This window comes from Microcaecilia unicolor, chromosome 8 (genome assembly GCF_901765095.1).
Source record: "Microcaecilia unicolor chromosome 8, aMicUni1.1, whole genome shotgun sequence".
Classification (NCBI taxonomy): domain Eukaryota; kingdom Metazoa; phylum Chordata; class Amphibia; order Gymnophiona; family Siphonopidae; genus Microcaecilia; species Microcaecilia unicolor.
Window position 1 is genome coordinate 113697196 of NC_044038.1, and position 23483 is coordinate 113720678.

The 23483-nt window shown below is 44.3% G+C and overlaps 1 protein-coding gene and 1 long non-coding RNA gene across 2 annotated transcripts in view; both read left to right on the forward strand.

Moving 5' to 3' along the window:
* KCNIP1 (potassium voltage-gated channel interacting protein 1) overlaps positions 1 to 23483 on the forward strand; it is an 86977-nt gene that overhangs the window by 34777 nt on the left and 28717 nt on the right. The gene's annotated exons all lie outside the window — the stretch shown is intronic.
* Positions 2376 to 22278, forward strand: LOC115475804. The gene is made up of 3 exons (XR_003943104.1): positions 2376 to 2796; positions 9186 to 9192; positions 22267 to 22278. It is a non-coding gene; the product is annotated as an uncharacterized LOC115475804 (long non-coding RNA).

Consider the following 23483-nt stretch of genomic DNA (forward strand, 5'->3'; position numbering starts at 1 on the left):
ACTTCGTAATTGGAGGTAACGTTCTCAATTGGTTCAAGGGATTCCTAACCACACGATCATACCAAGTGACATCTAACTCGATTACTTTAGCCACATGGATACCAGAATGTGGACTCCCACAAGTATCCCCCCTCTCGCCGACTTTATTCAACTTAATGATGATACCCTTAGCCAAACTATTATCAAACCAAAACTTCAACCCATACATATACGCAGATGACGTAACGATCTACATCCCATTCAAACACGATCTAAAGGAAATTTCCAATGACATCAACCAAAGTCTCTGGATCATGCATTTATGGGTGGACGCATTTCGGCTGAAACTTAACACAGAAAAAACCCAATGCCTAATACTCACCTCTCAACATAACAGGAACAAATTCACCACCATTAACACACCAAATGTGAAACTTCCAATTTCGGACACCCTAAAAATTCTTGGAATTACCATCGATCGACACCTAACACTTGAGAACCACGCGAAAAACACAACCAAGAAGATGTTCCACTCTATCTGGAAATTAAAAAGAGTAAGACCTTTCTTCCCAAGGTCAGTTTTCCGCAACCTGATACAATCTATGGTGCTTAGTCACCTAGTCTACTGCAACGCACTCTACGCCGGCTGTAAAGAGCAAATAATCAAGAAACTTCAGACTACCCAGAACACTGCAGCTAGACTCATATTCGGTAAAACAAAATATGAAAGTGCTAAACTCTTATGAGAAAAACTACACTGGCTCCCACTTAAAGAACGCATCATGTTCAAAATATGCTCTCTAGTCCACAAAATCATTAACGGAGATGCACCAGCCTATATGTCAGACCTGATAGACTTACCACTCAGGAATGCCAAAAGATCATCCCGCACATTCCTTAACTTGCACTTCCATAACTGCAAAGGTCTAAAATACAAACTAATGCACGCGTCAAATTTTACCTACCGGAGCACACAGTTATGGAACGCATTGCCGTGCAACTTAAAAACGATTTACGAATTAACAGACTTCCGCAAACTACTGAAGACCCATCTCTTTAACAAGGCATACCACAAAGATCAGCCAATGTGAACAAACACAACTCCTCCATGTATATTCAGAACTGTCTTACAATATCTGCTTGTAATACTACTATCATGTTTTATCATTGTCATGTTACCCAAGATCCTGTTGTAATACTAAATGTTTATTTTCTAACATATTTCCACTACTCATGATGTATTGTAAGCCACATTGAGCCCGCAAATAAGTGGGAAAATGTGGGATACAAATGCAATAAATAAATAAATAAATAAATATTCCACCAGTGTCTCTATGTTCATATTAGCCCTCTTCTCAAGTCACTTTATTGGCTCCCTATCCATTTTCCCGTACAGTTCAAACTCTTATCTCTCCCTACACTACTCCCTGGGAATGCCATTCACTGGGTAAATCTCTCGTATCTGCACCCTTCTCCACTGCTAACTCCAGACTGTGTTCTTTTATCTTGCTACACAATATGCCTGGAATAGACTTCCTGAGCCGGTACGTCAAGCTCCATCTATGGCCGTCTTCAAATCTAAGCTAAAAGCCCACTTTTTGATGCTGCTTTTAACTCCTAACTCTTACTCGCTTGTTCAGTACCCGTGTTTTAACATTCCCACCTTAGTAATTCCCTTATCCCTTATTTGTCCTGTCTGTCCTAATTAGATTGTAAGCTCTGTCGAGCAGGGACTGCCTCTTTATGTCCAGTGTACAAGCACTGCGCATGTCTAGTAGCGCTATAGATATATATATTTTATTTTGTTAGTATTTATATTTTTATTTTACATTCACATGTTAAACATAAATGTACAAGCAATATCTGAAAGTTAAAGAAAAAAGAAAAAAAATCTGCAAGAAATTATCTGTCAACTTTGTCCACAACATATTAGATCCAAGTACCAGGAAATTAAAATTACAAAGAAAAAGGAAAACTGTACATCAGTAAAGCAGTAGAGAAAATACAAATACTCACAGCCGAATTACAGCATAATTTAACTAATGGGTGTAGCCAGGGGAACCCTCACTCCTTCTTTAGAATTAATGAATTCCAACAGTTTCTTGGGGTCAAAGAATACATAATTAGTCAAGTTTAGAGACAGTAAGCATCTACAAGGAAATTGTAATACAGATAATCCACCTAAGTTGAGAACTCTTGGTTTTAAGGGCAAGAATTATCTCCTTTTTTTGTGTGTCCCTTGCCAAATCAGGAAAAATCTGAATTTTAGATCCCCCCAAAAAACAGCATTTTTATGACAAAAATAGGAACGAAAAATATTATTTCTGTCTGGCTCTATAATTTCTAAAGAGCTTTCCAGAAATTCTGTGAAATTTAAATCAGGTTGAGTTTGTTCGTTCAAAGGTTTTAAAGTCCCAGTTATATATTGGGCTCTAACTATGGGCGGGTAGCCCTCAGCTAGAACTCCCAATATTTCACCAAAGTATTTCTTTAGCATATCACAAGCAGGAATTAAAGGTGATTTGGGAAAATTTAAGAACCTCAAGTTGTTCCTTCGGCCTTGATTTTCTAAATATTCAAGCTTACGAGCTTGAATATCTTTTTCCCTGATTACTGTTGAAGCCATATTCTGTAACTGCATGATTTCACCTTCTAGTGTAGTAGATTTATTAACTTGCATTTTAATCTTACCAGACAGAGATTGATAGGATTGTCTCAACTCCAAAATCTCTCCCTTAAAGGAGTTAGAAAGCTGTAGAAGGGAAGAGTTCAAACCTTAGATTGCATCCCATAGCGACTCCATTGTCACCACAGCCAGTCTACCCAAAACACCATTCCCTCTGGAAGCAGAGCCCTGGATGAGATAGGAGGAAGACTGATCAACTTGCCTCTCCTCCAATGTTAAGCTCCCCAGGGACGACATAGTGACGGGTCCTCCCCTCTCAGTAGGAGAAGCTTGCTCCCTTCCAGGTGCCTCAACTTGCTGCATCGCCATCGCTAAGGAACTGCTTCCGGGTCATGGGGGGGCTGTGCTAGAGAAAGGACTAAGCGAAGCTTCCTCGATGCTGCGGTCTGCCTCCACCACCGCAGAACCCACCGAAGCGGGCACTGGTTCTCCTAGCGCTCGCACTCCAAAGCTCTCCAGATTAGCCTGACGCGAAGTAGGGGTTTCCTTTGGGCTCAAGGAGGTAAGAGCCCTAGTCTTCCCCTTTCTTTTCACCATTTCCAGCATGGGGAAAAGTTCTTAACATCAGGTATGCTCACGGGTAGTCAGGAGCGCTGAAAACGCCAAACTGCTTCAGTCACCATCTTGGATCCCAGTGCTATAGATATTATAAGTAGTAGTAGTAGTAGTAAGTGACAACCGTTTCCATACTGTGGAAAGACCAAACTCTAGATTGAATTTTTCTCCAGATAGTGTGTTAGCTGTTGAGTAACCAGACTCTCTATCAATTTAGCAAAAAGTGGAATTGAAGCTATAGGTCTGTAATTCAAGCTACTATTAGCATTCATTTTCAAGGCTTTCCATATTGGAGTAATGATAATTTCACATAATACTTTAGGAAAAATACCCAAGGACAGTTGCTCTTGAATCCAATCATATAAAGCTACTTGGAAAAATGATGGTGATGCTTTCATTAGGTAGGGATAGTAACTATCCAAAAAACAATAGGAAACATTATATTTATTATATAAGCTAACAAAATATATTTATTGTATAAGCCAACATATTGGAAGGAAATTGCTCCAGATTCTGTCACCTGTGATCCAGCTTCATCAGATAAGTACATAAGTATTACCATACTAGGAAAGACCAAAGGTCCATCGAGCCCAGCAGCCTGTTTCCAACAGTGGCCAATCCAGGTCACAGATACCCGGCAAGATCCCAAAAATGTACAAAATATTTTATACTGCTTACCCCAGAAATAGTGGATTTTCTCCAAGTCCTTATAATAATGGTCTATGGACTTTTCCTTTAGGAAGCCGTCCAAACCTTTTTTAAACTCCGCTAAGCTAACTGCCTTTACCACATTCTCTGGCAACGAATTCCAGAGTTTAATTACACGTTGAGTGAAGAAACATTTTCTCCGATTCGTTTTAAATTTACTACATTGTAGCTTCATCGCATGCCCCCTAGTCCTAGTATTTTTGGAAAGCGTGAACAGACGCTTAATATCTACCCATTCAACTCCACTCATAATTTTATAGACCTCTGTCATATTTCCCCTCAGCCGCCTTTTCTCCAAGTTGAAGAACCCTAGCCGCTTTAGCCTTTCCTCATAGGGAAGTCGTCCCATCCCCTTTATCATTTTTGTCGCCCTTCTCTGCACCTTTTCTAATTCCACTATATCTTTTTTGAGATGCGCCGACCAGAATTGAACACAATATTTGAGGTGCGGTCGCACCATGGAGCGATACAAAGGCATTACAATATCCTCATTTTTGTTTTCCATTCCTTTCCTAATAATACCTAACATTCTATTTGCTTTCTTAGCCGCAGCAGCACACTGAGCAGAAGGTTTCAACGTATCATCAATGACAACACCTAGGTCCCTTTCTTGGTCTGTGACTCAAAACGTGGAACCTTGCATGACATAGCTATAATTCGGGTTCCTCTTTCTCACATGCATCACTTTGCACTTGCTCACAGTAAACGTCATCTGCCATTTAGACGCCCAGTCTCCCAGTCTCGTAAGGTCCGCTTGTAATTTTTCACAATCTTTCCGCGATTTAACGACTTTGAATAACTTTCCAGCTTATTTTCGAAAGAGATCGCCGGCCATCTTCCAACATAAATCGGGAGATGGCCGGCGATCTCCTGAACCCGGCCAAATCGGAATAATCGAAAGCTTATTTTGGCTGACGCCAACTGCTTTCCGTCGCTGAGCCAGTGAAACTTCAAGGCAGGGTACAGAAGACGGGATGGGGCGGGGCTACGAGATAGCAGGCTTCGCCTGATAATGGAAAAAAGATGGCCGACTCGAATGAGCATTTCGCCGGCTGCACTTGGTCCATTTATTTTTAGGACCAAGTGGCAAAAAAGTGCCCCAATTGACCAGATGACCACCGGAGGGAATCAGGGATGACCTCCCCTTACTCCCCCAGTGGTCACAACCCCCTCCCACCCAAATAAATAAATAAATACATTTGTTGCCAGCCTCTATGCTAGCCTGAAATGTCATACCCAGATCCCTGACAGCAGTATGCAGGTCCCTGGAACACTTTTAGTGGGTGCAGTACACTTCAGGCAGGTGGACCCCGGCACATCCCCCCCTACCTGTTACACTTGTGGTGGTATATGTTGAGCCCTCCAACCCCTTCCCCCAAAACCCACTGTACCTACATGTAGGTGCCCCCCTTCACCTCTTAGGGCTATGGTAGTGGTGTAGAGTTGTGGTGAGGGTGTTTTGGGGGGCTCAGCACACAAGGAAAGGGCGATATGCACCTGGGAGCAATTTTTGAAGTCCACTGCAGTGCCCCCTAGGGTGCCTGGTTGGTGTCCTGGCATGTTGGGGGGCCAGTGCACTACAAATGCTGGCTCCTCCCATGACCAAAAGGCTTGCATTTCACCGGGTTTGCGATGGTCGGGCCCGGTTTCCATTATGGCCAAAAACCGAATCCGGCCATCTCTAAACCCGGCCATCTCAACATTCGACCTAAATGTTGAGATTTAGCCGGCGCCAACTGTATTATCGAAGGAAAAGATGGCCGGCCATCTTTTTCGAAAATACGGTTGGCTCCACCCTTTTAAGGAGCTGGCCCTGGAGATGGCCGCCCACGGAGATGGCCGCCGCCGTTTGATTATGCCCCTCTTTGTGTCATCAGCAAATTTAATTAATTCACTAGTTACTCCCATCTCTAGGTCATTTGGTAATCAGGGAACCCAGCTCGAAGCTTTATAATCTTGTTTTGGAAATAATCGACTAGTTGATTTACTGGTAGTAATTGATCAGTAACATTATTTTGAAAAGGTGACTTAATAAGAGGATTAATTATTTGGAATAATTGTCTTGTATTAGAGTGATCCATATCAATCAAATTAGAATAGAATTTCTTTCTTGCCATTTTTTAAAACCCAGAAACACTAACCGCCAATACCATGTCCTCCGGCAAAGAGTTCCAGAGCTTAATTATTCTTTAAGTGAAAAAATATTTTCTTCTATTTGTTTTAAAAGTAACATAGTAAATGATGGCAGATAAAGACCTGTATGGTCCATCCCGTCTGCCCAACAAGATAAACTCATTTTACATGGTATGTGATACTTTATACAGTATGTATACCCGAGTTTGATTTGTCTTTGCCTTTCTCAGGGCACAGACTGTAGAAGTCCACCCAGTACTGTTCTTGTACTAAGTAACATAGTAACATAGTAGATGGCGGCAGAAAAAGACCTACACGGGCCATCCAGTCTGCCCAACAAGCTAAACTCATATGTGTATACCTTACATTGATTTGTACCAGCCCATCCCTATCCAGTCTTGATCAGGGCATAGACCGTAGAAATCTGCCCAGCTCCCATTTTGTTTCCCAATTACCAGCATCGCCACCCAATCTCCGCTAAGATTCCACGGAACCATTCCTTCTAAACAGGATTCCTTTGTGTTTATCCCACGCATGTTTGAATTCCATTACCGTTTTCATCTCCACCACCTCCCAAGGGAGGGCATTCCACACAACCACCACCCTCTCCGTGAAAAAATACTTCCTGACATTAGTTCTGAGTCTGCCCCCCTTCAACCTCAATTCATGTCCTCTAGTTCTACCGCCTTCCCGTCTCCGGAAAAGGTTCATTTGCGGATTAATACCTTTCAAATATTTGAACGTCTGTATCATATCACCCCTGTTTCTCCTTTCCTCCAAGGTATACCTGTTCAGGTCAGCAAATCTCTCCTCGTACGGTTTGCAACGCAAATCTCATATCATTTTTGTAGCTTTTCATGGCACCGCTTCCAGTCTTTTTACATCTTTAGCAAGATACGGCCTCCAAAACTGAACACAATACTCCAAGTGGGGCCCCTCTTTACGCAGCCTAGCATCCTTCTGGCCACGGCCGTCACCTTGTCACATTGTTTCTTCATCTTCAGATCTTCCAACACCAACACTCCAAGGTCTCTCTCCTGAGTCGAGTTTACTAATCTCTCCCCTCCTATCCGGTATCTCTCTTTTGGGTTTCCGCACCCCAAGTGCATCACTCTACACTTCTTGGCATTAAATTTTAACTAAATTTATCCAAAGATATGAGAAACCATAAAAATAGAAATAAAAAAGGAATAAAACATATTTTTACATCTAAAAAAACACAAACAAAAATTCTTATAGTTTAAATAATATATTGTGCTCAGTTTTTTGGTGTAATACAACAAGACCCGAAGACTCGAGATATGTACTTTCACCATACCACCATCATTGCACACCCTACCTCCACCCCTTATTCTTGTTTATACAGGTTGTAAAAAAACTAGCATATCTTTTGAAAGCAATATTTTAGTACAAGATAAGAAAAGCTGCTTATCTTAAACAAGGAGGAGGACAAGGTGGATTCCTAATCCTCTGGTGAACCAATGTCGGGCGGTGCAAGTCCAAATGCGGGTCAATGTAGTACTTTTTTTTTATCGCAATCACCCCTTGCACCCGTGTTTCTTGATCTACATATTGTTCCTAGTTCTTTACATGGGCCATGTTTCGCCAAAGCTGGCGTCCTCAGGGGAACTGAACTACAAAACAAAAAGTAAAAAAGAATAAATGACACAAAAAACCACATGCTCACTCTGCTAATATTCTTATCATATGCAATGAGAGCAAATATCATCCCACATAATATCGAGACATTTTAAAGCAAACTTGTTTATGAATATAACTTACAGTTCGGTGACTCATAGGAAGGAGCTCCCTCCTACCAGGGTTAAAGCCTGTGAAAAAAACGCTGACACATGCGCAGTATTTTATAGGCCATCAGCTGACTTGCCAACACGGGAAAACTCAAAGAAGAGCTTGCCATTCTATTTCCCTATTCAGGCCACTAGGGACCACTATGTCCCATCTGAAGATCAGCTCTTGTTCCCTTTTCAGCAAAACACGGGATACATCACCACCTTGAGGCATAACAACTTGCATAAGCACTACGAATTTTACATCCTGGACAGTATGCTGGGCTTGTATCCAGTGGTCCACAAGGGGGGCCTCACGTTTGTTGTTCCTCAGATTACTCAAATGTTCACCAATCCTTTGTACCATTTGGCACAACGGCATAAAATCCCATAAACAACTGGGACGAATTACAGTCTGTAGAACTTCTGAGGAAAAAAAGGTTTACCTGTCTTGGGATTGGATACCTTCGTGGTGTGCCACACATATTGACAGTGTACACATCAACCACACCCCTTGTGACCCTTCTCTCCATATGTAGCTACGTTATAGGGAGTGTTTTTAGTAGATGAAAAAAATCTCCCCCAGGTTGCAATCCCTGGTGTAGGCAAATAAGGTGCTTGGTCAAAACCATGGACTGATAGTATTGACCAATGTTTGTTGATGATTTTTCTGATCACCCTAGTTTGATGGGAAAAAGGCAACACACAAGTCAGTCTGTCTGTATTGTTTGAAGTATTTGATGAAGGGTACAGCAACCAATGACGATCAGCATTCATAGCTCTTTTGTACGCCTTCTTAATGATCTTGTTTGGATAGGCTCGAGACTTGAACCTATTACTTAAATCTATAGCTGACATTCTGAAACTTTCTTGAGATGCAGATAGTTTTTTTTAGCTGTAGAAATTGTCCCACAGGAATCTCATTCTTGGCTGTCATAGGGTGAAAACTATGATAATGGAGTAGTGTATTAGAATCCGTGGGTTTTCTGAACACTTGCGTATTGAATCTTCCATTCTCTAGAGTGATAGAAATATCCAGTTAATTCAGGGATAGACCCCCCACTAGAGATTCAAACCCAATGTGTTCATCAACAGAATTTAAATACTGAAGAAATTGTTGAAGCAAATCATCACTTCCACGCCATATGAAAATCACATCATCAATGAAGCGTTTCCATAAGACAATATCCTGCTTATTTTCGAAGGAGAAGGGCACCCATCTTCCGACACAAATCAGGAGATGGGCATCCTTCTAAGGTCGCCCAAATCGGCATAATCGAAAGCCGATTTTGGGCATCCTCAACTGCTTTCCGTCGCGGGGATGACCAAAGTTCAAGGGGGCATGTCGACAGTGTACCGAAGGCGGGATGGGGGCGTGGTTAAAAGATGGGCGTCCTCGGCTATGGAAATGGAAAAAAGAAGGGCATCCCTCACGAGCATTTGGCCGACTTTACTTGGTCCATTTTTTTTCACGACCAAGCATCAAAAGGTGCCCGAACTGACCAATTGACCACCGGAGGGAATCAGGGATGACCTCCCCTGACTTCCCCAGTGGTCTCTAACCACCTCCCACCCCGAGAAAAACAACTTCAAAAACTTTTGTCTTTTTCTTTTAAAGTATGTCCTTCGCGATGGCAGTTGAGGACATCCTTCCCTGTGACTGCAGTTGAGGACGTCCAAAACGTGGATGTTTCTGTGAGAAGGACATCCATGCCTTTGCCTCCGACAGCCTCTTTATTTATTTGTTTGGATTTTGGATCACAAGTAGCAGCAGTGGGATTTGAACCTGCCACCTCTGGATTGCAAGACCAGTGCTCTAACCACTAGGCCACTCCTCCAATCCACTCCCTTGAAATTTGGCCATCCCAATATGCCGACTGCGAGACAGTGGTGCAGCAGGTGGTGAGCGCTATACTGAAAGAAGCAGGCAACCCGTTAGAAGCTACTGCAGTCGTGCTTGAGCGCTCTCACAGAACGCTGGGCCCAGCCCGGAACAACTTGCCTAAGGACATCATAGCCTGTTTTCAGGACTACAAGTTAAAAGAGAAGGTGTTTCAGGCGGCCAGGAGCCTACAAAGCGTCAAGTGGGACATGCATCAAGTGGAGATCTACCAGGACCTGGCGCTGGCCACTTTAAAACGACGAGCGGAGTTGAAGCCGATAACAAGAAGGCTGCAGGAGCTTGGAATCCGCTACCGCTGGACGCATCCTTTTGCTTTGGCATTCTACAAGGAAGGCCGCATGCACCAAGCAAGATCCCTAGCTGAAGCCAGAGCGGTTCTGCCAGAAATACAGCAGGAAGTCCCACCGGAGACTCAGGGGGAAATAAGCCGTGACAGAGCCCCGGCATCCCACTCGAAATGGCAGCGAGTGGGTAAGGGACATAAGAGATTGCAACGTCAGCAGTCGGCTGGCCAACTTACATGACTGTGGGTAAGGGAGCACAAATGGTGTGTTAACATGTGTTGGGTCTGGGCCTGGTGGGAGTTCAGAAATTAAGGCTCGCAAGAGCTATTCGGTTCCGGTTTGAAATGGTTTTGGTTGATACATAGCGGGAGAACAGTTGTTATGTTGTTCAGTTGCACTAATAGGGTGAGTGGAGGGGTGAGTTGCTTCCTCTACGGGATACTCTTTCTCATATGAGAGAGGATCTACATGAACATAGGGGGGGTGGGTGGAAGGGAAGGAGGGACAGGGTGAGGGGGGGTATTGGGGAGTAGATGGACGAGAGGCGAGGAACAAAGGGATGACAAGGCGGGAGACTATAATGGGGCTGGCTTAGGGCGCCTAAGGGAGGTGATGAAATGCAAGATGTAACACTAGCGATCCTGAATGTCAGAGGCTTAAATGTGCCAATGAAGCGACAGCTTCTATTCCGGGAGCTGATCCGCTTAAAAATAGATATAGCCCTGATTCAGGAGACTCATTTAAAAAAGCAACATGAGAGGCTGTGTAGGCATCGCCAATATCCGCATGTGTTCTTTGCATCGAACAATTCAGGTACCAAAAGTAGGGGGGTCATGATAGCGCTTAATGATTCCCACCCATGGCAGACTAAAAAGGTCATTAGAGACAAGGAAGGTCGTTATATCTTATTAGTCATCCAATTGGGAACACAGACCTACACTCTAGTTAACGTTTATGGGCCCAATGCAGACCATCGGGAATTTTTCCATCAACTAGATCAGATATTGCTGGCACATGGGGAGGGAGCCTTGCTGGTGGGAGGAGACTTTAATATTACTCCTAACCCACAGTTGGATAACTCCTCCACATCAATACAATATGCCAAACAGGGACGGGAACTACTTCACACTTTTCTAGCAAGGTGGCAGTTGAGTGATCTGTGGAGGCAGGCCAACCCAACACAAAGAGATTACACCTGCTTTTCCCAAGTTCATAACTCCTTCTCCCGTATTGATTTTTGGCTGGGGGATGCTACGGTGATGGGCAGGGTCAACAAATAGAGTCGCGAACATGGTCAGATCATAGCCCGGTCACCCTTATTTTACAAATTCAAGAGGGGAGGAGGGGTACCCCACAGTGGCGCTTGGATGATGCATTGCTGGCTGAGGTGACTCATGTGCTTCAATTTGAGAAGATAATCAAAGAATATATCCAATTTAACGATAATGGAGAGGTGACCCCAGGGGTGCTTTGGGAGGGCTTCAAGGCGGTGATAGGCCACTTTATTGCCTTGAAAGCTCATGTGCGACAGGAAAGAACTCGAGCAGAGGAGTCAGGGCGCAGGCAATTGGCACAGGTGGAGAGATTAATAAGCAGACAGGGTAAGGGAGGCCCAGCACGAACCCTGCTAGACCAAGCGCATAAGTTAAGGAAAGAGATCAGGGAGCTCCAACTGGCGGACCTCTCTGAGCAATTGCAGAGAGTACGCCAGACCCATTTTGAGTTTGGCAACAAGGCTAGCAGGGTATTGGCGCACAAATTAAAACAGCAGGCAAAAAAAGCGCATGTCATTCTGCTGAGAAATGACAGAGGGGACCATATAACAGATCCTCAGGCCATACAAGAAGCTTTTAGGAGTTTTTATGAAAAACTCTATACTCCGGATATTAGTCCGGAGGAAATTGAGATTGAGGCCTTCCTAGATAGGAATATACTGCCTATACTTACAGAGAGCGCCCAACACAGACTTTCCAGACCAATTGAGTTAGATGAGGTCTTACAGGCAATAAAGGAACTAGCACCCAGCAAAGCCCCAGGACCTGATGGATTTACGAATAAGTTTTACAAAACTTTTGGGTCCCTGGTGGCTCCTCTGTTGCTGAAGATGTTTAATGATCTGGGAGAACGGAGGTCTCTTCCGGAGACCTGGCACCAGGCGAACATCATAGTCCTACCCAAACCAGGCAAAGATCCACAGCTATGCGGCTCTTATAGGCCAATCTCTCTTTTGGGGGTGGACTATAAAATCTTTACCGCGATTCTGGCGTCCCGTCTGCAGCAGTATCTACCGCAACTAGTTCACGAAGATCAAGCGGGGTTCGTGCGGAGGCACCAAACATTTGATAATATTCGCAGGGCACTCCACCTCATTCAATTTGCTCATATAAAACAACAGCCGCTATGTATCCTTTCACTAGACGCAGAAAAGGCGTTTGACAGGGTGCATTGGCCATTCTTGTTCGTAACCCTGAAGAGGGTGGGTATTCCAGAAGGGTTTATGCACTGGATATATTTATTATATCGAGCGCCCACGGCCTCGGTTAGGGTCAGTGGGAGCCAGTCCACACCATTTTTGCTGCGGCGGGCGACGAGACAGGGATGTGCCTTGTCACCGCTCCTTTTCGCCTTGGTCGTGGAGCCATTGGCGGCTTACATTAGATCACATCCAGACATACGAGGATTGAGGATGGGAACCACTGAAACTCGGGTGCTATTATTCGCGGATGATATCCTCCTCACTCTAACAAATCCTAGTACATCACTTCCAATTATAGGGGCGGCATTGCGGGATTTTGGCTGGGTGGCTGGATTTAAGGTTAACATAGAGAAATCAGAGGCGTTGAACATCTCCATCCCAATGGACCAAGTAGCAAGGTTGCGAGCCACTTTCCCCTTTAGGTGGGCCCCCAGAAGTATTAAATACCTAGGGGTAAATATAACAAAACGGTTGGAGGATCTGTATGCGGCCAATTTTCCTGCAAAAGTACGGGAACTTTTCTTGGAAATGGAGAGATGGGAGGGCCTAACGATCTCATGGATGGGTCGGATAAGTGCGATTAAAATGATCCTGCTGCCAAAGCTGCTCTATTTATTTATGGCGCTTCCTATCTCTCTTCCTGACAAGTTTCTTAAGGGTTTGCAGCGCAGAGTCTTCTCCTTCATATGGAAAAGGAAGCTGCCATGGGTGCGTCGGTCAGTAATGCATCAGCCGAGAGTACATGGAGGTATGGGAGTACCCTCGTTTTTGCTTTACCACCAGGCGGCTCCCCTTCGTATTTTAGCAGAGTGGCTGCAGGGAGGTGTGAAGGCCTGGAAGGCTATGGAGCAGACTTGATGCTGCTCGCACCCCTTGAGAGTTATCCCTTGGCTATCTGAACGAGAGATAAGAGAGATAATAAAAGAAGTGCCGCCGATCATTCGGTGGCCACTCACAACTTGGAGTAAAATTCGTAGTAGATTTTTTCGAGGACGCACACACTTTTTACTACAGCAATACGTTGTGCACCAGGATTCACTCCGGGATCCTTGGATTCACGTTAGAGGAATTGGGAGCGGGGAGGCTTATGGGAGTTGGGGCAGATGTGGGAGGAGGGGGAAATACTAACCTTTGCAGAAGTGCAAGAGGAATATGGGATTCCCACTTCTAATGCATTTCAATACAGCCAACTAAGGGACTACATTTTGAGGCGAGCAAAGGAAGAGTTGAGTTTGGAAGAAACGCAACTAGAGAGGGCTATGGCTGGTGGAGGGGGTAGAGGGGGAATCTCTAGGCTATATAAAGCGCTTTTATTACAAACACAGCCAATTCTATATTATACACATAAATGGGAAAAAATACTGGGGGTCTCTTATGAATACTCATTATGGGAGCGGGTGTTTGTTTCTTTGCTTAAGGTGTCAATTTCCAATGCTCTAGTAGAAAATGGCTACAAAATATTATATAGCTGGTATTACACACCACAGAGATTAGCTAAATGTTTAAAGGGGGGTCGGCTCTCTGTTGGTGTCAATGTGAAATGTTAGGAGATATGGCTCATATATGGTGGGCCTGTCCTCATGCTCAACAATATTGGGCAAGAGTGGTGAAATTGATCATCAGCATAACGAAAACAAATTTTCCTATGACAATGGACTTTTGCCTTCTGCATATGTGGCCCCAGGGGTCCAAAAAGCATGTGTATCAGCTGGCCACACAAATATTGGTGGCTAGTAAGTTGGTGTTGGCAGCGGCATGGAAACAACAAACTCTGCCGGGACTCAGGACTGTTATAAGGAAACTGGACTACATTCAGCTAATGTCTAAGCTAACTGCGATGCAACAAGGTCGCCTGATAGTGTATCATCAAATATGGGACACATATATTGAGTGATCGGCGCAGCCTGACCCTGCCTTGCCAATTAACTAGGAGGGAGTGAGGGGGCAGAGGGAGGGGGAGGGGGTAAGGGGCATATAAGGGGGTTAAAGAGTAATAAAAAAAAAAACAGTGTTGATATTGCAGATGGAAGTAGCGATACTGTATGTTTACAATTATCTTTGTGCGATATGTGTATACTCAATAAATATAAATAAACTTGAAAAAAAAAGAAATTTGGCCATCCCTGTGGGGGGGGGGGGGGGGCGGTATGCAGGTCCCTGTGGGGGGGGGAGGTATGTGTGTGTCAGTGGAGGCATAACGAAGGCGTGGACGTCCTTCTTTCAAACATTTTGGATGTCTTCAACTGCCCCCCACAGGGACGGCCAAATTTCAAGGGAGTGGAGGAGTGGCAGAGTGGCCTAGTGATTAGAGTAGGATGTAGGCATGGAGGAGTGGCCTAGTGGTTAGGGTGGTGGACTTTGGTCCTGAGGAACTGAGTTCAATTCCCACTTCAGGCACAGGCAGCTCCTTGTGTGACTCTGGGCAAGTCACTTAACCCTCCATTGCCCCATGTAAGCTGCATTGAGCCTGCCATGAGTGGGACAGCACAGGGTACAAATGTGACAAAAATAAGGAAGAATGGAAAGGAAGCCCTGGAAACAGAGTTAAGAGAACAGATAAAGAGCAGCAAAATCAGAGACTGGGACCAATTTGGATAGAAAAACAAAGTCACCAGACAACCAAGGTAGAAAAAAATCATTTTATTTTCATTTTAGTGTTTGGAATATGTCCAATTTGAGAATTTACGTCTGTTGTCTTATTTTGCACTGGGTATATTGGAGCTGTAACAGTGAGTCCAACTTCACTGCATTTTCCTCCATTGCGCGCCGCCAAGAAGGGGAGACTTTGGCCGGCTGGCGGGGATTGGGGTCCCCCGCCAGCACAGGTATGCCAGAGTGGCTGGGGCAGTTTGGCGGAGGGAACGGGGGCTCCAAACGCTCGCGACAGGGGGGTCCATGGGTAAGGAACTGTGAGGGAGGGGGGGTCTAAAAATCGGTGAGAGAAAGCCATGGAGGTGGGGTCTCGAACTCGGACAGCGTTAGGGAGGGGTCTGGAACACGAAGGGGGGTGTGGAATTCAGATTGAAAGAGGGAGGGGGGTCTGAAACTGGGGGGGGGGGGAGGAGTGATGGGGTGCTGCAACTGGAGGGGCCAGTGATGGGGGGTCTGGAAACTGTGGGGGAGTGATGGGGGGGTCTGGAACTGTGGGGAAGTGATGGGGGGTCTGGAACTGGCGGAGGGGAATGATGGGGGGTTTGGAAAGGGTGGGGGGTCTGGAACTGCAGGGAGGACAGATGGGGTCTGGAACTTGGGGGGTGATGGAGGGGTCTGGAACTGGGGGGGCGAGTGATGGAGGGGTCTGGAAGTGTGGGGGAAGTGATGGGGTCTGGAACTGGGGAGACAATGCTGGGGGGGTCTGGAACTGGCGGGGGGGAGTGATGGGGGGTCTGGAAGTGGGTGGGGGGGTCTGGAACTGGAGGGAGGACTGATGGGGGGGTCTGCAACTTGGGGGGTGATGGAGGGGTCTGGAACTGGGTGGAGAGGAAAACCTTGCTAGCGCCCATTTCCTTTGCCTGAAACGGGCCTTTTTTACTAGTTATTTATAATGAAAAAAATCACGTTATTTTTTTCTCCTATACTAGTATAATATTTTCAATGATGTCTGTTTATAAGCGCCATGGCTGGTATAAGGGGTGTGGCTAATGTGGGTGTGGCTATCAAAGGAGTAGAGCAATATGTGGTGACCCCACCCATAATGAGTACCGGCACTTTTTTTTCTACAAAGAAAGCACTGTCTAAAGATATAAGTTTCACAGAATTGTCGCAAATTTCCATGTCTAGTGGAATTTGTATAAGGTGGGCTGAATCGCAGAGATAGGAGGGGGTCTGAAATACCCTGGGTTTTTATTAGTAGTCCAAGTGTTGTGAAAGTGACTCATTTAAAGATCCGCTGCACGAAACTATGGGCCGGCCCAGGGGCTGTGTCAAGGTTTTGTGAATTTTCACCAGAAGATTGGGAATCCATCTTGTCCTCCTCCTTGTTTAAGATAACCAGCTTTTCTTATCTTGTACTAAAATATTGCTTTCAAAAAATATGCTAGTTTTTTTTAAATCCTGTATAAACAAGAATAAGGAGTGGAGGTAGGGTGTGCAGTGATGGTGGTATGGTTAAAGTACATATCTTGAGTCTTCGGGTCTTGTTGTATTACACCAAAAAACTGAGCACAATATATTATTTAAACTATAAGATTTTTTGTTTGTGTTTTTTTAGATGTAAAAAAATGTTTTATTCTTTTTTTTATTTATATGGTTTCTGATAACTTTGGATAAATTCACTGATTGGGAAACCAAGACTATAGTTGAAGCCCAGAATACTTAGTGAAATTAAATTTGAACTGCCAGACCCTTGACCATTCTTCTAACGTTCAGAGATCCCTTCTCATCGTTTCTACTCCCTCCATGGTATCCACTCTATTGGCTATTTTCGTGTCATCCAAAAAAAAGCACACCTTTCCTTCCAACCCTTCAGCATGGTAAAGCCATGTTGCTTCGGGTCCTGTAACCCTTCTGCTTCTAGAAAGTTTTTTTATTTTATTTTATTTTTACTCATTTCATTTGCTGATGACACAAAGTTATTCAAAGTTGTTAATTTGTGGGAGGATTGCAAAAAATTTCAAGAGGACCTTACGAGACTGGGCGTCTAAATGGCAGATGACGTTTAATGTGAGCAAGTGCAAAGTGATGCATATGGGAAAGAGGAACCCGAATTATAGCTATGTCATGCAAGGTTCCACGTTAGGAGTCACGAACCAAGAAAGGGATCTAGGTGTCGTCGTTGATGATACGTTGAAACCCACTGCTCAGTGTGCTGTTGCAGCTAAGAAAGCAAATAGAATGTTAGGTATTATTAGGAAAGGAATGGAAAACAAAAAAGAGGATGTTATAATGCCTTTGTATCGCCTTTGTATCGACCACACCTCGAATATTGTGTTCAATTCTGGTCGGCGCATCTCAAAAAAGATATAGTGGAATTAGAAAAGGTGCAGAGAAGGGCGAAGAAAATGATAAAGGGGATGGGACGACTTCCCTATGAGGAAAGGCTAAAGCGACTAGGGCTCTTCAGCTTGAAGAAAAGGCGGCTGAGGGGAGATATGATAGAGGTCTATAAAATAATGAGTGGAGTTGAACGGGTAGATGTTAAGCGTCTGTTTATGCTTTCCAAAAATACTAGGACTAGGGGGCATGTGATGAAGCTACAATGTAGTAAATTTAAAATGAATCGGAGAAAATTTTTCTTCACTCAACATGTAATTAAACTCTGGAATTCGTTGCCAGAGAATGTGGTAAAGGCAGTTAGCTTAGCGGAGTTTAAAAAAGGTTTGGACGGCTTCCTAAAGGAAAAGTCCATAGACCGTTATTAAATGAACTTGGGGAAAATCCACTATTTCTGGGATAAGCAGTATAAAATGTTTTGTACATTTTTGGGATCTAGCCAGGTATTTGTGATCTGGATTGGCCACTGTTTGAAACAGGATGCTGGGCTTGATGGACCTTTGGTCTTTCCCAGTATGGCAATACTTATGTACTTATGTAATATCTCCCACAAATATATTAAACAGAATAGGCCCCAGCACCAACCCCTGAGGAACTCCACTGCTTACCTTCCTTTCCTCCGAGTGGATTTGCCGAAGTCCAAGTAGATGACATCTAACGCACGTCTCTCATCCAGTTCTTTGGTCACCCAGTCAAAAAGTCAATAAAATTTGTTTGGCAGGATTTTCCTTTGGTAAAGCCATGTTGCTTCGGGTCCCGTAACCCGTCTTCTTCTAGAAAGTTTTTTTTTATTTTATTTTTACTCATTTCGTTATAATACAAAAATATTCTTGAACAGAAAGAACAATGGCACAAATCTTTAAAGGAAAATTATTATAGTTAACATATTCTCATAAGTAACAATTGTTTCTTAAGTCCACAAATTAACGGAGGCAAGGCACAATTCAAGGAGTCATATCTGAATATGATATAAGTAAGGAGAAGTGTAGGAAGAACCCCTCAGGTTATATAATTCATTTTATGGAGTAGATATTGCAGGAGCAGATCACAGAGGAAGTAAGACCGGTCTTTGTTTAGAGTCCAGAAAAGACACCGAATAGTCACTTTAAAAAAAAACATATTTAACTGACTGTAATTTAATAACACACTTGCAGGGGAAATTAAGCCAGAAAGATCCCCCTAACAGGAGGACATGTGAACAAAATTTTTAAAAAGATTGGCACCTCTTTTGAGTTTGTCTGGATACATCAGGAAAAACCTTGATTTTATAATTCAAAAATAATTCTTGTCTGTAATGAAAAAAAAGTCTTTAGAATCCAGTCACAATCTGGTTGAAGAACAAAATCTACTATTAAAGTAGCAGCTTGTACTCCCAAAGACTCATCTTCTATAGTTTGAGACAAATTTAACTCATCAAGTGGTACCGGTGGATAAAGTTGCTCTGGTATTTTCAAAACTTCTGATAGATATCTCTTAAAGGTAATTAAAGGAGCCACAGCTGGCACTTTAGGAAAGTTTATAAATCGAAAAGTTTTAATTGTTTGCTGATTTTCTAAACTTTCTATTTTCCTCTGTAACAATAAGTTCTGAGATCCTTCCTTTCCTCTATCTCTGCTTGATTATCTCTGGTGGAAAACTGAGCAACGCTATCCTGCGTTGCTACACTCGGCAATCCTTTGCTTGGGGCTGCCCCTGCTCCCAGGTCAGACAACGCCTCCATAGGTTTCATCGATCCAGGATGCCCGTTCTGCAAGGCTGCCGGCATCATCGGAGGGTACATCTGGGCTCAAGGAAATGTCATCTCCAAGTGGGGAGAGCAGTTCACCTCCTGCCGCTTCTCCCCACAGAGGAGAAATCTGCCCAGCAAGATCGCCTGGGGTTGTGAAGCAGTCCATCGGTCCCACCACAGGACTAGCAGAGGGAGCAGGGAATACCCTCTGCCTACCCCTTCTTTTAGGCATAGAAGAATGAAGAAAATTGAATAAACTCAAACGAAGTTAAGGTGAGTCAGAGGAACAGCTTCCAACGCTTCCTACACAGACTCCATCTTGCCCCGTACAGTGGTGGAAATAAGTATTTGATCCCTTGCTGATTTTGTAAGTTTGCCCACTGACAAAGACATGAGCAGCCCATAATTGAAGGGTAGGTTATTGGTAACAGTGAGAGATAGCACATCACAAATTAAATCCGGAAAATCACATTGTGGAAAGTATATGAATTTATTTGCATTCTGCAGAGGGAAATAAGTATTTAATCCCTCTGGCAAACAAGACCTAATACTTGGTGGCAAAACCCTTGTTGGCAAGCACAGCGGTCAGACGTCTTCTGTAGTTGATGATGAGGTTTGCACACATGTCAGGAGGAAATTTTGGTCCACTCCTCTTTGCAGATCATCTCTAAATCATTAAGAGTTCTGGGCTGTCGCTTGGCAACTCGCAGCTTCAGCTCCCTCCATAAGTTTTCAATGGGATTAAGGTCTGGTGACTGGCTAGGCCACTCCATGACCCTAATGTGCTTCTTCCTGAGCCACTCCTTTGTTGCCTTGGCTGTATGTTTTGGGTCATTGTCGTGCTGGAAGACCCAGCCACGACCCATTTTTAAGGCCCTGGTGGAGGGAAGGAGGTTGTCACTCAGAATTGTACGGTACATGGCCCCACTCCATTCTCCCATTGATGCGGTGAAGTAGTCCTGTGCCGTTAGCAGAGAAACACCCCCAAAACATAACATTTCCACCTCCATGCTTGACAGTGGGGACGGTGTTCTTTGGGTCATAGGCAGCATTTCTCTTCCTCCAAACACGGCGAGTTGAGTTCATGCCAAAGAGCTCAATTTTTGTCTCATCTGACCACAGCACCTTCTCCCAATCACTCTCGGCATCATCCAGGTGTTCACTGGCAAACTTCAGACGGGCCGTCACATGTGCCTTCCGGAGCAGGGGGACCTTGCGGGCACTGCAGGATTGCAATCCGTTATGTTGTAATGTGTTACCAATGGTTTTCGTGGTGACAGTGGTCCCAGCTGCCTTGAGATCATTGACAAGTTCCCCCCTTGTAGTTGTAGGCTGATTTCTAACCTTCCTCATGATCAAGGATACCCCACGAGGTGAGATTTTGCGTGGAGCCCCAGATCTTTGTCGATTGACAGTCATTTTGTACTTCTTCCATTTTCTTACTATGGCACCAACAGTTGTCTCCTTCTCGCCCAGCGTCTTACTGATGGTTTTGTAGCCCATTCCAGCCTTGTGCAGGTGTATGATCTTGTCCCTGACATCCTTAGACAGCTCCTTGCTCTTGGCCATTTTGTAGAGGTTAGAGTCTGACTGATTCACTGAGTCTGTGGACAGGTGTCTTTCATACAGGTGACCATTGCCGACAGCTGTCTGTCATGCAGGTAACGAGTTGATTTGGAGCATCTACCTGGTCTGTAGGGGCCAGATCTCTTACTGGTTGGTGGGGGAATCAAATACTTATTTCCCTCTGCAGAATGCAAATAAATTCATATACTTTCCACAATGTGATTTTCCGGATTTAATTTGTGATGTGCTATCTCTCACTGTTACCAATAACCTACCCTTCAATTATGGGCTGCTCATGTCTTTGTCAGTGGGCAAACTTACAAAATCAGCAAGGGATCAAATACTTATTTCCACCACTGTATCTGTGGCTTCTAGAAAGTTAACTATCCTTTCTTTCAGCAGCGACTCCATTATTTTTCCTACCACTGACGTGAGACTTACCGGTCTGTAGTTTCCCACTTCTTTCCTGTCTCCACTTTTGTGAAGAGGGACCACATCCGCTCCTCTTCAATCTCGTGGAACCTCTCCCATCTCTAAAGATCTATTAAATAAATCTTGTTTATTTTCTCTGAATCTGCCTTTGCTAATCAAGCAGCGGAAGCAGTGGCCCGTCTCATCTCTCTCTGGGCAAAGTTACATATGCCCTCCAAATATCTAGCTTTCCCAACCTTGAATCTGCTCATGGCAGTTCAGTACAGGCTCAGCCGTAGCTAAGTCTGTAATTAAAGAGGAACCCAGTTTTAATTAGTTAAAGAGATATAGTTTATTAGTATTAATTAGCATTGATACATTACCCAATAATGAGGATACCAGCAATTCAGTCAATCATACAGTGGAACAGAATCACACGACACATCAGCCCTCGGTGGTACTCTGTCTCTCTCCTCCATCAACATCTGCATCTGCCTCTGTATCTGCGTCTGTCTCTCTCTCTCTGTCTCTCCTTCTGCGTCTTACACTTCTCGGGGTGCTTCCTTTATACTGTCTCAACCCAATGGATTCCAATGGGATCCAGCTTTGTCAGCAGAACTTGCTATCCCTTATCAGTTGATAAGGAACCGATAAGGGTGACTTCATTAGGTCCCAGGTTCCAACTATACACAAAAGGGGTGCAAAGCACAGGTGGCGAGATGACTTCATCGGTCATTCTGCTCTTCTCAGCTATTCTCAGCTCCCCCTCCCTCTGAGTACTCTCTAACTACGTACATCTACCCCTTATCTACTTTCATTAGCCCAAAACATCTTTCATGACTCTTCACTGATGCCAGTCCCAGGCATGTTTATAAGAGCAAAGGACCCCCTCCCTTGCCAGCTCCCTGAGAACTCAGTTCAGCTTGTGCTGCAGAAAAATGTATTTTGTATCAGAGATGACTTTGGATTTTTAAGAGAAGCCCAGCTCTTATTATGAGCCATTTGCTTGTAGAGGCCTAGCTCTTTAGCCTGAGCCATTGACCTGTATTTTACTGAGAGCAAGGGCGGCCATATATATATACAATCTTTAAGAGGTCCTGCCAGGACCTCTCTGAGCTCCTTCAGTATCCTGGGATGTATCCCATCCGGCCCCATAGCTTTGTCCACCTTCAGATTCTCCAGCTGTTTATAAACTCTTTCTTCCGTAAACTGTGCAGTATCCACTACATTCCCAGACGTTCCCTCGGCAGCCAACCACGGTCCTTCTCCTGGGCTTTCCTCCGTGAACACTGAAGAGAAATAATTGTTTAGCATGTTCGCTTTATCTTCATCACTCTCCACATAGCCATTCTCATTATCTTTCAGTCTCCATTCCTATCTCTTCTCCTTTCTCCAATATATCTGAAAAGGTCTTGTCATCTCTCTTTACATCCTTAGCCATTTTTTCTTCTGCTCGCACTTTCGCTGGCCGTATTTCCCTCTTCGCTTCTTTGAGTTTAATTCGATAATCTTTTCCGCGATCCTCTCATTGCGTACTTTTGTATTTCTTGAACAAAGCCTCTTTTGCTCTTATTTTTTCAGCTACTTGTTTGGAGAACCATATAGGCTTCCTGCTTCTCTTGTTTTTGTTTACTTTCCTCACAAAAAGATCAGTCGTCATATTTATAGCAGCCTTTAGCTTGGACCACTGTTTTTCTACTTCTCCTACGCCAACAGCTGCTTCTTCAGGTATTCCCTCATTTTATCAAAATCAGTACATCTGAAATCCATTACTTCTGAATGAAGGTCATAATGATGTGATTCACAAGTGCGAAAAGGTGAACTGTGTGTCAGACTTGTGAGTTCTTGTACCAAGTAGAGCACTGCTGAGCCCGGTACTCGGACCAGGTTCTACTTGGCGGCTGGACAACCCCGGGTTTCACCTGCACTGACCGCCGTTCCCCAGAGGTTGAGCCCCTAGGTGCAGGCAGCCTGCAGGACTTACGGGATGGAGCTGGAAGCGGGGTGATGAATGTATCGGCCAGGCAGGCAGCAGGTCAAGAGAGTAATCCAGGTATAAGTGGCAGCCAGTAGGCAGGTGTCAGGGAAGAGAGTAATCCAGGTACAGGCAAGTCAGTAGGCAGGCGTCAAGCAAGAGAGTAATCCAGGTACAGGTGAAAGTCAGTAGGCAGGCGGCAGGCAGAAGAGTAATTCAGGTACAGGCAAAGTCAGCAACGAGGGACCAGTAGATAAGAAGCAGACTACAGAGTTAGAAACACCTACCAAAGTAGAAGC